Below are 15651 nucleotides of genomic sequence, written 5' to 3' on the forward strand. Positions count from 1 at the left end.
ATTATGAGGATAGGGACAAGGCTGAGTGCATTTGTTGACTGAAGTTAAGAGTCTTTTTCCTCCCTGTTCCCTTCATTTTGATAAGAAGGCAAGTTCTGACTGCATTTATCTTTTCTGGAAATATCAAATCAAAGCATGAAATCTCAGGTAATAGCACTTATGCTGTTAAACTGCTAGAACCAAATGAACTGGATTAAATGTGTGTTTTCAAGGCCACCGCAAATGATAGACTTGAAAAAGCGTCTCCACGGTACACTGGCAATATGGTGATACGCTTCGAGCTATTATCAGCAAGACTGAAAATGTAATAGCCCCTGTATATTCTCTCTGGTTTCCCCACTGTTTTCAAAGTCTATCTCTGTTCCTGGGTATGCAGCTATTTGAATAATTAATCGGATTCTTCATTTCTTGATGCCAATATAAATTAATATGAATTAGGCATTGGCTCAGGGACTGACCAGTCACTTCAGTGGTCTTCCAAGATTTCGTACTTCTAAAGTGATGAGGAAGATGGATGATTTTGATTCCATTATGGTGTTTCATGGGCTCCTGGCAAGCTCCAGAGCACACTGAGGATCCCAGCATCCTAACTCCAGGAAGGGGTGGCCTGGTGAATCACTCCTGGGGTAGGCTGGTGTCAGCCATTGACAGGGGAATTTCTATAGTTTTCTGAAAACAGAATTGTGGAATGCACCTCTTGAGCATTATGTAGCTCTTGTATAGAAGCATACATCCTAGTCAGTTGTTCAGGCAGTACAGATGTATGCAGAACGATGTAGATATGTAAGAGGTGTGGAGTTCACATGCAGTGCTGTTACGAAACAAGGTAATTAGAATAGGTATCTGAAATGGTTTAGATGAATTTGCTTTCCAGAAATGCATGTTCTGTCTGACTGCTGAGTAAACTTATGGGATTACCTCAAAGCTGTGTTGAAACTAAGTGAGATCAGTCTCAGCCCTAGTAGGAAGAAAATGTGTGTGTGTGTGTGTGTGTGTGTAAAAACAGATGCTAATAAGGAAGCAGACTTCCTTAAGGTCTTAAGTTGGGGCTTCGTATTGATGAGCACTTACTAAAGTTGCCAGACATTTCCAAAAGGCCTACCCAGTTCACTACACAGCCAGTCTGGAGACTGTGACACCACTGTGTTCTAAGTATTTCAAAGAGCTGTCATCTACATCATGAAAAAGATTAAACTCATTCTTTGAAAATGTTTTCCAAAATATGTGTAATCGACTGTATGTATCAGTTGATTAAAACCCTGTTTCCTGACAACTTGCTGTGGTCACTCATATAACATACATATAGTTGTATATATAAGTGATTTTAGACTAGTATTTGTGACTTTGACCCATTTCTTCCCTCACCTGGGAGAGGAGACATGAAGAACTGTCATTGCTTCTGTCTGATGTAGTCAGCCTGCTTCTTTCTTGGAACCAGCCACCATCAAAGCATCTGAGAAACGTTGGTTGTAGTCAGCAGTCACGTGGGACTTGTTTGAGGTCTCCAGAGTAAGTGCTACTTTATTAAGTACTTCCTAGAGGGATGCTAGCCAATGAACAGCAGTGAGAAACACCGCTCGGTACCTCACCTGAAGAGACCCCTGATTTATGAAAGCTCAAATCTCTCTTCAGTTGCTGTCAGCAGGTCAGGCAATATGGACTTGTATGCCACCACTGTACAGTAGAGTCAGGCAAAGCTATGCAGGTTTATCACTGAAATGGTTCACTGCATGGCAAAATGATTCTGTGGATTAAAGACTGGCTTGTTGTTGATGGGTCTTTGAGGTGTAGGCAATGAGGAGGTGGTTCTGCTCCACATAACTGGTTAGTTTGCCTGTTAGATAAGAACTAAATTTCCTTTTGCCAGGTTGGAGTTGCCAAATTCATTGAAAATGGTGTACGGTTAAGATGCATTCTGTTATTTTAAGTCGTATCTGTTCATCCTGGTGGTAGACGGCCTGATGTTACCCAGTTTCATCTTAGCTTGGCTACAGCTTTGGGCAATTGCTTGTTACCCTCCAGTCTCTGAACTGTCTTTCCCGAATATTTTGAATTTGTGATTTTTATGCTCTTAATGATGTTTAAATGTTGCTGTTGGGGACTGTTTTTTTATTTTAGTTTATACAGATGATATTTATAGTTTTAGATGCAAAACCTGAAGAGTAAGTATTTTTAAGACAAGTGGCTCTACTTTGTAATGTGATTAACTTTTATTGGGGTTTTTTGACTGCCATAGCATTACATCCCAGGTCTTTCAAATTACTTCTCTTAGAGAAGTCTTAAGAGGACAGGTTGACCTTGTACAGTTCTGAAGGCTCCTTCAGCTGGCTGTGGTGGAACAAAGATGAAAGAAATGTTTTCATTTCTGAAACTCTTGGTGGAAGATGATACGCAAGATCTCCTCAGAGCCAGGACTTAGGTCTTCAGCTTTGCTTAGGACTGCAATGTCAGGAAAGAGATGCTGTTTTAACACCTAGAAGTTGAAAGGCTGTGTGCCGTTCTCAGTACGTGAATCACTTATTCAAGCTAGAGCAGGGAGAGTTTGCGCGCGCGTGTGTGTTAACGTTATTGCCTTTGCAGATTCATTTATACGCTCACTAATCATGATGACTGTATGCTGTTTAAAATATAAATGTTTTTGAGCCTATTTCCGGTGTACAGGAGGATATGGTTTGGGAATTTAGCTTTCTGCAGCCAGATGGATTATAGTGTTGCTAAGGAAACAGACTATAAATGAAGTGGCAGCTGAGTGTCCCTAGAACATCAGACTGCTCGAAGCTGGTATTTTAAACTCATTTAGGTGGGTAGATAAATTGATGATGCGATGAGAAGTTAATTTCCTGTATTTTATGGTTCATTGATTTTCATTGCTTTGTTAGTATTTACAAAAGGTACCTTAACTTCCCACTCAGACCACCTGGTGTGTGGGTCACTGGACAAAAATTTGCTGTTAAAATTAGAAAATGGACAAAACCTGTACAGTAAAACAGATTCTAAAATAATCATTAAAACTACTGCTCAGTGGATGGGTAACTGTGTAACAAAGACCTGGCAGCAGTATGGTCCTACTGAAAAACAGGGACTAGGAAGTAAGCTGAGATTCTTCAAAGTACATGGGAAAGAATAGAGCTATTACGGACCTGGAGAAGTTACAGATTTTGAACTTAACGTATAAGCTGTTTAACATCTATATTATACCTGTTTGATTTACATACATGAAGTTGCTTAGAGCAAGTGAGTTGAACTGTGTTTTTGATAGTTGCTCTGCCCAAGAAGAGAGCTTGGCTATTTTTGCTAATGCTTTTGCTGAAAATGTATCAGGTTTCCAAACCAACGTTATTGACTGATGCAGCAGATTTTTTTTTTTTTTTTTTTTCTTCCCACAGAGAAGGGCAAGCATAGCTGAGCCATTCTAGCTAAGCATGTGACTGTAGGGATAAAGACTTGACTAAGTAAGCTGAGCCCAGAGGACAGACAGCAATCACTGCTATTGGTAAGATGGACTGACTGGACAAGGGAAAGGCAGGAAGAGTTCTGAATAGCCTGAAATACCTGCAGACCTCAGACTTTTAAAAGCATATAGACAGGATGTGGATCTTCCCCCTCCCACTTACCAAGGTCTCCAACTTAAGAGGTAAAGTAACATGCTTATTTCTCATTGCTTGCTTTACTTTTAAGTACCTTGTGTTCCTGCAGTTAAAGTCCCTTCTTTGCAGCTTGATGGGCTTGGAAACTGAAATACTAGAGAAGGTAATGGTATCCATGTTCTCAGCCTTGTGCGAGTTGTGATTTAAGATAAAAGGAGTGACTAGACTATCTAGATAAGATATATTTAGTATTGCAGCCGCTTCCAAAAGAACCTGGTGATAGCAGATAGATGTATAGTGAAGGGCAACATAAAAACCTAATGCAAGAGTCTGCTTTGCTGTTTTGAAGTTGTATCCCATGCATACAAGGGTGTAAATTCAAGCATACGGGCAAGTGGTTGTAACTTTATTCGGACATATTATTTATGGGGCATATCTACTCAAAATGAGACTGACGACTGACATGGACTGAATATGCATGAGTTTCACAGGCTATGTTTGCTTAAGAAGAAAAGGAATAAAAGTGGGCTGGGAGGAGAACAGGCAATGGTTGAGTCTGTAGAACTTCAGAAACTTAGCTACTTGTGTAACAAAAAGGAGATCTGGAAAGGTCTTTGTAAGGCTGAAAATGGTAAGAACTTGGCAAGCAAAGATAGTTTGTGAGCTAAATATGAAATGGAAGGCTGAGGAAGGATTTAAAGTATATACAGGTGGTCGGTAGAATTGCCATTCTATGTTTTCTGAATTGAAATGAAACTGTTTTCAGTAAAACACATTCTGGAAAATGAGTCATTGTTCCAGCAGTGTTAAAACTCTTCAACATGCAGTGTTTAAACTGTTATTTAATATACATTGGAGAGAACTGTTTCTGGTCTTTTCAGCCAGGAGAAGCATCACTTCTGATTTTGTATGTGTTCTTTTTGATGTCTTGTACTGAATAATGTTAATTTCAACATTAACAATATTTTAGGGTTTATAAAGAGATTTATAGAGAGCACAGAGGCAAGGGTTTCGTTTTCTGATCTCTCATGGTGGATGTCATTACACTTGTTTTCCTATAAATCTTGCCCATAACTTTGAGTTGTTACTGACTTTTTTGTGTTTCAGTGTTTTAAAAAATTGATACAAGTCTCTTGGTCTGAATTTTTCAGTGGTTGCTGAGTAGTTGCAATCGAATTAGAAATTGCGTATTATTTTTATTGTTCTGTTTAGAGTTATCCTGCATGCAAGATGATAAACTCCATTCAGTATTTTCTTAGGAGTAGTTTCATATTGAAATTGAGACCAAATAAACCTCTCTGTAACTGAAGAAACATTTTGATATTATTTGCAAAATGAGTGAATTGACCATACTTAAACAGCTTTCGGTTAAGTAGGGAAATACGAACTTGAGCTAGCGAAGTGGAAGATAACATGAGTTAATGGGTGACTTCTTCCTGGTAAGGTAATACTTCTGTTTGTAGGTTTGGGGATTTTTAGGTTGGTTTGGGGGTTTTGGGGGGGGGGGGGGGATGGGACAGTGGGATGGCATTTTTTGTAGGTTTTTTTGTTTGTTTTTTTAATATTAATTAATTAGTAAAAAAATAGTGTGAAAATCCCTGACTTTTATTACTGAAGGAGCTTTTCCATGAAAACAAGCCTTTCTTAAATACAAGGTTTGTGAACTGGGAACTGCTGTAACTCTATGCATGCGAGACATTTGATTTGGCTACCACTTGTTTAACAGTTTCCAAGTAGCACAAAACCACTGAGTAGTGCAAAATCTCTTCAATTAACTGTCAAGTTATTTGTAACAGGGAGTTATAAGGTGCTTAAAAAGATTGTTCCTACAAAGGATTTGTATCCTTCAGTTGATACACGTATTTGTTTGCTTTGCATTGTTATAAAAAAAAAAAAAAGAAAAAATTGAAATAGTGATCGCTTGTATTACATTAAAACAAAAGCGTGCTTTAAAAATCACCAGATTGACTCATTTAAAGATTTTTGGCTTGTAAATTGAATCAATTTTTTAATCTGTTCGTGATGCATGTTCCAAGCCCTGCCTGTCATGTCTGTACAGAAATTTAGTGCCTGTTTTGCATAGGGTCTGAACGTCTGTAATATGTCATCTCACCCTGAGAGTTGTCCAAATGGGAACTCTCAGTTTAACGGTCTTTTTTAATCTCTAGTATGAATAGATTTCTAACTAGGATTGTTTCTCAGAAACAATTGCTGTCTTGAAAGTGTTATTCCCATTGTCTGGCATGAGACAAAAATAATTCTGAAGCTATTAAAACAATTAGATGACATGGATAACTATTAAGGTGTAGTTAGTTTATTTAGTCTCTGTTTCTGTTACGAAAAGTAAGTTACTATTGTAACATGTAGCTGATTGTTAATAGACTTATTTAGACTAATAACAAAATATAGGGTGAATCTGGAGAAAAATCAAAGGAACACAAACAACTGTTAGAGTATTTTGTTGCACTAAGCATTTTATGTTTGTTTTTGGCTCAGTAGAGATGCTAATAAGTATTGAAAATATACACACATATACATACATATGCACATGCGTGTATGTGTATAAGAAGAAAAGTGTATAATATTAATACATAAATATGTATATAAACTAAATCTATGTGTAGTTCTCAGCTAAATCCTACCCTTGCAGCCTTTAAGTAGTCTCAGAGCAGGATGCTGCAAGCAGCAGCATTTCTGTTGCTGAAATACAGTCACCTCATTTAACTTGCTACCAGCACCTCTTCTCTGTGAACCAAGTGCCAAGAAGTAAGATCCATAACATCTGTACTACAGCAGCAAAGCTCTTGGGCAGCAGCAGAATTTGGCTGTAGCATGAGCTGAATACCTGTGTGAAAGGCAGAATCAGGGCTGATCACTTTGCTCTGGAAACTAAACCACATCCCAGGAACCTATTGTGGGCAGCACACTGTGTGAAAAGAGTAGGAATTTGGTCATTTTAATCACTTTTCCATTAGCATCCCTGCATCTTTTTATAAAAAGATGAATTTTTTTTAAAATCAATTTTGTTTCAAAAAACAGGTATGTTTTTGTGGGAGAGACAGCTTAATAAATTCCAGCAATATAGTATGCTGTTGATGATGGGGTTACCATTTTTATAGGATGAATTTTTTAAGCCCTTGCATTTTGGTAGAAGATAGCGTGCTAACAGCTGTTGTCAAAACTACTGACGAATAAGAAAATCCATCTTCCCCTGTTTTTAGCAGAAAGCAGTGCAGTAGTGTATATCAGGTGTACTGGGGTGCTACAAAGGAGGTAAGAGTGATGTAATACAAGGAGCCTTTAGATCTTTGCCTTATGGTATATGAAGGTGAAACATCTTTACAGAACTCAATCTTCCATTCAGAGAATATACTGGAGAAGTTGCTCTAGTTGAAAAGCCAAAATAGCCTTAGGACAACTCTATTAAAGCTTTCTGACTTAAAGCAGGCTGCTTTACTTGCCTATTATCTCTGATAGACTGACTTTTTGGTGGAGAAAGGAAGCTTTCAGTATTTCAGTTCATTTTTTCCCATGGTTTGACTTAATATCCCAAGAAAATGTTAAGAAAACTTGCTTAAAAATGGCTTTGGACTAGGTGCAACTAGTTGTAGAGAGCTGTTGGTAAAGTACATAACAAAAGTTATGACTAATTTGAAAAGCAATGGTATACTGAAAACATTTCATAATATTTTTAAGACCTTCTCTAGCCTGTTGCTAAGTCTTTAACATAATCTGAATGCTTGTGGGAAACATTTTTTAGTTTAATGGTGTTTAAGATCTCTGTGATTTTTAGTTCTGCTGTTTCAGTTCTTTGGAAATGACAGTTGCTGGTTTGGGGAATCGAAAGACCTAATAAGATGTAAATTCCTCCAAGATCATCAGTAATTACAAGTTTTGCAATGTTCTTGCTTATGGCAAAGCAGTCTTGAATATAAATACCTCTTAGTATATAGAAGCCAAATGTAGATCTTATGCCTTGATCTGTGTACCTCAACATCTCACAGCTTCAGGCCAAAAATGTAAAGCTTTTAGATTTGCTTGCCAGGGTCTGTTTTAGTCCAGATCAATCCTTCTGCTTCAGGACTGGGGAGCTGGGTTCAGGAATGAGTGAGTGAATGAGGGAGAGGTCAGGACTACCCTTTCAGTAGCTCTGCCAGCTCTAAATGTTGATACCATCAAGGCTGTAGTTCCATAAGTAGAGCTCTTTGCAGGTACAGGAATCCTTGCATTCAAATTTCATTGCAGGATTGTGAAGGGTTACAGAGCTTTCCTCCTCTGTTCTTACAAAAAAACCTGACTAATCATTTATGATGGGGGGGGGGGGGGAAGGAATGTAGTTCGGAAACAGTGTTAACCCCTGATTGTCAACAGAAAACTACCCAAAGCAATTTCACCCAGTTAAGAGCAAGCTCTGCAAGGTACTCAAATTTAGTAAAATTATCCAGATTTACTTTGGAAAAGTGCTTTTATTTTTTTTCCTTCTTGGAGGCTTGAAGTGGAAGAACTTTCTAGTTTCTGGTGGTGTTTTGGATGCTTTTCTAAATTGATTTTAAAGATACTTTCATTAAAAGTTGGAAATACTTTCTGTAAACACATAAGTAGAGAGAAGAAAAGGTTCTTATGCCAGAGAATGTGCTTGTCTTGTGGGAAGATCTGACAGGTTGTTGCTGTATTTAATCTGTCCAAGTTCAGTTCCTGGCAGTCTTCTGCCTGCTTGCAAGCCTAGTCGCTTCTTTGACACTTCAGAAAGCCTAAGAGGGAAGATTAACAGTTTATAGTACTTATCTCGCTAAAGAGGGAACAAACCAAGTGGTTAAAGTCTATAATAATCTAATGGCTATATTTTATCTCTTTTATACATAACTAAATCTGAGACTTGTGTTTTTCCTTCCCACCTTGTTCTCTGGAATAAATGTAAAGATCAAATTTTTGTGCTAATGGGAAACAATTTGTATTAATAGATTATCAGAAAAATCTTTCAGACACTGAGTTCCATTGAGGCTAGATAATGGGTTTGTTCTGCAGAAGGCAGATTTCTCAGCAGGCGCCAGTCTGGCAAATCAGGCCTTACGTTTTTGGTGTTTGAAGTTAAGTTGGTTGCAGATACAGAAACTCAGCACTTGAATGGTTGGAGGAACCAGGAGATTATGAGTGGTCTTAAAGTACAGTTTGTTTTTATTGCTTCCCTTGTAAAAGGTCATTGTAAACTCAATGGCTGGTTTGTTCTTCACCTCCATGTACAGCATTTATTTAAAAACTTGTTCCTGAAGGATCCCGACATCTTTTGCTCCAGTGTGGAGGCGATTTACAGATGTTCCAAAAGCTTCTTCTGGCAGAAATTAAAATTGTGTAGCCTTTTGAAAACTAGCATGTGAAAGTGTCTGTGTCCAATGTCTTTGTTCTTTTGATTTTTATATATAAACATTTATAAATAAATTGGGTCACTGGGATCTTTTAGTGTGACATAAACTCAGCTTTCAAGGCTCACTGAAATTTTCTGGCTTCCTTCTGAGAGTATATGGAAAAGCTACATTGAAAATTGATGTTCTCAGTTAACAAGAAGTATGTCATGATAGAATATGCAGTTTTTAGCTATGTTAGGCCCAGTTTACAGAAATAATTTTAACTACTTGAGGCATAATAGCATTGTGCTGATGATTGATTGGTATGAGAGCATGTAGAGGAAATGCTGAGATCCTGTATTGAAATTTTCATGGTTTAGTCTTCCTCTCTAGACCTGTTTTCTTGCCCTTGTTTTTCTGATACTGTTATGCTGATATCTTTGCCATTTGGGGAAAATTTATTCAGATTCTTTATGATGTTCAGTAGCACCCTGTGGATTTAAATGACATTTTTTTCTGAGAGGCTTTGGGGGTCTCAAGATCAGGATCCTGATGGTTAAGGCTAAGCATGTATTTTAATAGATCCAGTAAGACTTGTGACAGCGAACTGCTATGTGCTTGTCTACAAATTAAATAAATGCATCTGAATGAGAACTAAAACAACATATTACTCCAGTCCTGGCAAATGTTAGTATTAAGTGGTGAGATTCTTATGCTCCACAGGTGAGATAGCTGAGGATCTCTTTGGCTTGATGAAACTTAGGTGCCTTAGTCCTGTCTAAGGTCTATACCTTCTGCAAGAAAGGGGCACGTGATCTGCCTTTTGTCAGGAGACACAGCATGTTCTACCTCTCCCAATAAAAATAAAGTTCTCTTACAGGAAAAACTTTTGCGATTCTGATCTTGTTCTGCCTTAAGTGTAAATATGTCACCAACTTTTTTTTTTTTTTTTTTTTGGACAGGTTATTTGGAAAGGGAATACTTTGCTGAACAGAACAGCACAAGATGACTTATGATTCCTGCTCTTCATGGGAGCCTGTCTGGATTGGTATGCTTTTTTATTTTTAAAAAATTTTTTTTTTTTATTTGTTAAACTGACATGTAGTGATTGCATGTATAATCCAAAGGTCCACTTAAAATTTGGGAAGCCAAGCATTTAGAAAGCTTCTAACTTGTTAGTTGTATGTTAATAACTAGGTGGAGACTATGAATTAATAGTATGTTTTCAATAATATTTTCAATGTTTACTGTTCTTGGTACTACACTATTCAGTTAGCTCTTCAACATGAATATAGTTAATATGACCATTGTACTAGTGGGAAAGTTAGAAGTCAGGGGGAATATTGTGAGAGTACTAGAAATGAACCTAGAACTGCGGAAGTCCTTTCACATGATCTACAAATTGAGAACATGATTTTTCCCAAGAGCTAAGAAAGTAGAGTTATTCTTTACATTTTGCATATTTGTGGTTTAGAATAGTAATAAAGATTCCCATGGCTGACATTTCTTGACAGTTAATGGCTCTCGAATTAAGGACAGCAAGAAATATCCTCAAGAGGGCGATTAGTTGTACTTAATGACCCAAAGCAGAGGTGGCTGTTTGCCACAATATTTTCCTATGAAAATTGCCACAGTAGTGTTTGTAGAGTGGAAAAAAGGAAAATTTCCTAAATTAAACTAATGCCTCTTGTGAATAGTTTTATGGGTCATCTACTCATGCAGTGTAGTTGATTAGTTTCAATTTAGGATATGTAAATGAGTATTAAAACTGAAAACTGCTAGTTCCTTTTAGGAGGAACAGTTAGGTGAGTAAGAACCTTGTCCCTGCTGATTTGTGCTCTGACTCATGCTTTGCACTGGCTTTAGCAGAAAGGATTCCATTGCAATACGTTCCTGCCTCTGCTTCATGGCATAGGAAACAATGCTTGGTTCGTACTGAGAGGGGTATATGTCCTGGGCAGCTTTGTACAATAATGGGTTGTCAGAGAGCACATACTTGAGTATTTTCTATCAACACATAAATTTTCTTGAACACAAAATAAGTCCATGGCTTTCACGTTTGTTGTTGACTTTATCCTTTTCCCCTAAAAATATTTTGCTTTTTAAATGTTTTTTATGTTGCAAAAATTGTTTTTGCCAAAGTTTACCTTCCAAATAAAACCATCGATAGTAGCTATAAAGCATGCAGAAGCTTCCCATTTGTGACCAGTCAAAATATCCCCAAGAAACAGGATCACTGTAACAGGCATTGCTAGCTTCAGGGTTCTGAATAAGAATGATTTCTATGTGCTGGACCAAATCTTGGTGCTGGGCACTACATAAAATATAGTACTGCTTACTTTTAGCAGATAAATTTAATAAATCATTGAACATTTTGGCAGCTATTCATAGTGTGTTCTGATCTGCATTAAACATAACTGTTATTATGGCACTGTTATGTTCCCTCTTTTGTCTATGTTGGAGTTACTGGTTTTGACTGATGTTGGCTATAATAAAAGATATAATCTTTTATTTCTGGTTGAACATGCTATCCAAATTTTGAACAGAAACCTTTTAGCTTCAAAAGCTGTTAAAAACAGACGCCATAGTTCTAGAAATAATTATACTTGATGAATGAAATTTGTGTGTTATTTAGCTTTAAGTGTGTACTTCATTGAAATAATTGTGTCTGTTATGTTCCATAAAAAGAAAGTTGCATATGAGTGAGAACCTTGCTTGAGAGAAAATGTGCATACCCAGTAATTTTCAGCACTGAAATGGAAAAAAAGTGATTGTGTGAAGCTTTTTTGCATCTGAAAAGAATCAGTAAGAGTACATGTTCCAAAAGTGAGAATGCTGTGACAAAAAGGTATCTGCCTCTTGCTTGAGTACTTTGACCATCAATAAGCTTACCTATTTAAACTGTCAAAGCATGGTTGTCTTTTACAAGCTATGTGATTACCATTCAGCAATGAGTCTGGCTTTGAAATTATAGGATCTGTCTTTCTCAAAGAGCGAGTGAGGACTGAAATGAAATTGCTGTGAAGTTATCTTATTGGTCCCTTTCAGCTTGTATTTCTATCCATACATAATTTGGGGGAAGTTGGAAGGGTAGAAGGAAGGATGCCTTACATAGTTTTTGGGAAGCTGGAAGGGTAGGAGGAAGGATGGAGGCGAGGTGCATGTTTAATAATCATATGGATGTTCATGGTAGAAGCCCTTTAAATAGGGAGAAAAAAAAAAAAGGAAAAAATTATGTATCACTGCTACAGAAGGGATCCTCTTGAATTTATTGGCTGAATTGTCAGTCACTTTTATGGAGGATGATAGCCAAGAAAGAGCATAACTAAGTTGCCTGCAGGTTAAATAAGTGTAACTCCAAAGCACATGTGGGCATGCAGATTCAGTATGCGGTGCACAGAGAGATTTCATACCTCAGAGTGATAAACAGTACAGAGAAGGATGCTGCCTGGAAACCATCAGGAAGCAATGAGCGCAGGAGCAACACTCAAGAGTTTCTTTCTACCTGGGATCCAAAGCCTGCAGTCTTCTTATTAGGTTGGGCATCTTGTTTGCAACAGCTGATCACCACTCACTCTTTCGTCCTTCTTGAAAAGAAGATATGGCTGATGACTTATGCAACAGCCAAATGGCTAACACTCGCTTCCCACTTTAAGCACTTGGCTAGGTCCAGGCAGCAGCTTGCATGAGGTTATTCTCCTCCTCTTCTCTTAACACTGTACAGAAAAGCATACAGGCTTCACACTGAGGGGAGAAAGCACAAAACAGGAATTAGCTATTTGCTTAGAGAGCTGGCATGGTGACAGAGCATACATGAGATTATTTTTCTTAGTCACTTTTTCTGGATTTGTTAGGAATAGTCTATAGACACCTGTGAGTCCTTTGTCATTTGCTGTATACTGGATGCTGCTGGCTTGAGAAATGCAGGGTAGTACAATCTTTTTGACTAAATTAAGGGTGCAGAACACTTTTGCTCCTGCTCCCCTTGTCTGGTTCCTTCTGTTTAGAAGGACAATTTGTCATAAAGCAGTATTTTCTAAAACTTTGATTCTTTACCTTGGAACATTTGCAGTTTGTTTTGTTTTGTTTTTTCCTCTTTAGAGCTTTTATGATACATGTTATCACCTGAGGCTCTGCTGAACTTTATACTGCAGAGTGTAAAGCTGTGTGGCATAAATATGTTTAAAGAGCTGTAAAATTAACCTAAGTGAGCAAATTCTGTTGTATGTATTTAAAGTTAGTCAAGTAACTGCATGTATGTGCTCAAAATGTCTGTATTCAAATCAGATGGCTGTGTACCCTTTGCAGTCAGCACAGGGAGATAGGTGCTTCATGAGGGTGATTCACCTCTTCCTGACATGGACATCTGTATAAAGACCATGTGAAATATGTCCTAAATTGCCTTCTAAATCCACCGAAGCTCTATGGCACCCACAGCATCCTGTGGCACGTATTTTCACAATTAATTGTGAAATAATTTCCAGTTCTGGGCTCCTCAGTTCAAGAGAGACATGCATGTACTGGATAGAGTCCAGTGAAGGGCTACAAAGATGATGACAAGACTGGAGTGTCTCTTCTATGAGGAAAGGCTGAGAGAGCTGGGACTGTTCAGCCTGGAGCAGAGAAGGCTCAGGGGGATCTTATCAATGTATATAAATACCTGTAGGGAGAGTACAAGGAGGACAGGCTCTTTTCAGCAGTGCCCAGTGGCAGGACCAGAGGTAATGGGCACAATCTGTAACACCAGAGGTTCCCCCTGAACATCAGGAAATAATTTTTACTGTGAGGGTGACTGAGCACTGGCACAGGTTGCCCAGCGAGGTTGTGGAGTCTCCATCCATGGAGGTACTCAAAAGCCATCTAGGCATGGTCCTGGGCAACTGACTCTAGGTGTCCCTGCTTGAGCAGAGGGGTTGGACAAGGTGACCTCTAGAGGTCCCTTCCAACCTCAGCCATTCTGGGATTTTGTGATTCCTTTGGCTTTTCCTATTCTTATATTATGAGAGACAGCATTCACATTCCCTGTGCCACTAACAATTCTGTAGACCTCCATGATAACTTTTTTTAGTCACTTTTGAATGGAGATCAGATGGAGCAGAACTGAACATAGTACTGAAAATAAAAGGTGCCGTGGATGCATATTGTAGCAGGTAGTGTATATAAATATACAGTGTATGTAGATAAGTCCTGCTTTTCTTCTTGGTTTCTTTGCTAACAATTTTAAACACTTGGCTGATGTTTTCCTAAAGCAGACTATCAAAACTTGAAGATCTGTTTTTCTTCTGGGTGGTAATCATTGGTTTAGCATCTGTTACTGTGCAGATAACCTTTTTTCTATATGTGCATAGCTTTACCTCTAGCAACACTGAATTCTGTCTGTCAGTCTATTAGTCACTAGCTGTCATGAGATCCCTCTGTACCTCTTTATAGTTGACCTTTGTTTTTATTAAATTGCTCTGAAAACAGTTTATGTTCATAATAGCAAATGTTATGGTTTCACATTTCTTTCTTCTCCCCTATAGATTGAAGAGCTTGAACCCCAGTATAGATTTTCTTTGTAGGATCATTCTGGTGACCTTTTTCAACTGCAAAACTAACTGCTGCTTCTTTTGTTTCCTATTCTAAACTGATTATTGTCTGTGAGAGGGCTTTACATTTATCTAATGGCAGATTAATTTCTTTTAGAGCCTTGGTGGAGGGACCTTGTCAAGACCAATCAGAAATGCAAAAGTTACCTTTCCTGGCTTATTGCTTATAGAGCTCTAAAAGATACTGCCCTGGGGATCTAATTTTCTGTACTCCATGATTTTAAATCCAGAATTATTTGTTGAATTTATGCTCTTTTGCAGTCCCTGCAGAATGCTACAGATTCCTTCCCTCTTCGGTGTTCTTGGTTTGTGGAGTCATAAACCTCAGTGGAACTTTGGGTGAGATTTTCATGTTCATTGCTAAAATTCTTGCTTATTTATCCTGGAAAGCTGTGTTAACCTTTCTGCTGTTGGTTACAGATTTTATTCTAACAAATATATTAAAGACGACTAGTAAAGGAAAGGTTTATAAAGACCAAAGAAAGAAAAGTTTTGGCTGCTGTATATGCTCTCGCCTGTAATTAACATTGAGGCTTTCTCTAGAAGAGTTACTGTAAAATAAAAATGAAAGCGAGAGAATGGAGAGAAAAGGAAAATGTAGAATAAAGTTAACAGAATTTGGCATTTTTGCAAAATGTCAGCATACATACTTAATATACTCTTGCTGAGTTTAAGAATCTTCAAAATATAATAGGATATTATAGAAAATTATGACATTCCCTCCCATTCAAGCAGGAAGACCTCTAGAAAGTGGAATTTGTATGACTCTGTATTGGGTTTGCATGGCAAGGTTTTGGTAGTGGGGGGGCTACAGGGGTGGCTTCTGTGAGAAGCCACTAGAAGCTTCCCCTATATCCGATGGAACCAATGCCAGCCGGCTCCAAGATGGATCTGCCGCTGGCCAAGGCCGAGCCCATCCGCAGCGGTGGTAGCGCCGCTGGGATAATGTATTTAAGATGGTAAAAAGTTACTGCACAACAGCAATGGCAGCTAGAGGGAGGAGTGAGAATATGGGAGAGAAACAGCCCTGCAGACACCTGTGCTGGAGCAGGCTCCTGGCAGGACCCGTGGAGAGAGGAGCCCGTGCTGGAGCAGTCTGTGCCTGAAGGACTGCAGCCCGTGGAAGGGACCCAC

General features: G+C 38.3%; 1 protein-coding gene across 2 annotated transcripts in view; it reads left to right on the plus strand.

The window, feature by feature from the left end:
* The window catches only part of GPR63 (G protein-coupled receptor 63), a 31235-nt gene that overhangs the window by 7382 nt on the left and 8202 nt on the right, over positions 1–15651 (plus strand). The window contains exons 2-3 of one of the 2 annotated variants that reach the window (XM_052781475.1): positions 9892–9977; positions 14779–14856. The gene's annotated coding sequence lies outside the window, so the exon portion shown is untranslated. The remainder of the gene's footprint in view (positions 1–9891; positions 9978–14778; positions 14857–15651) is intronic. The other variant, XM_052781477.1, reaches the window with a different exon arrangement.

Source organism: Harpia harpyja, chromosome 3, assembly GCF_026419915.1.
Source record: "Harpia harpyja isolate bHarHar1 chromosome 3, bHarHar1 primary haplotype, whole genome shotgun sequence".
Lineage (NCBI taxonomy): Eukaryota > Metazoa > Chordata > Aves > Accipitriformes > Accipitridae > Harpia > Harpia harpyja.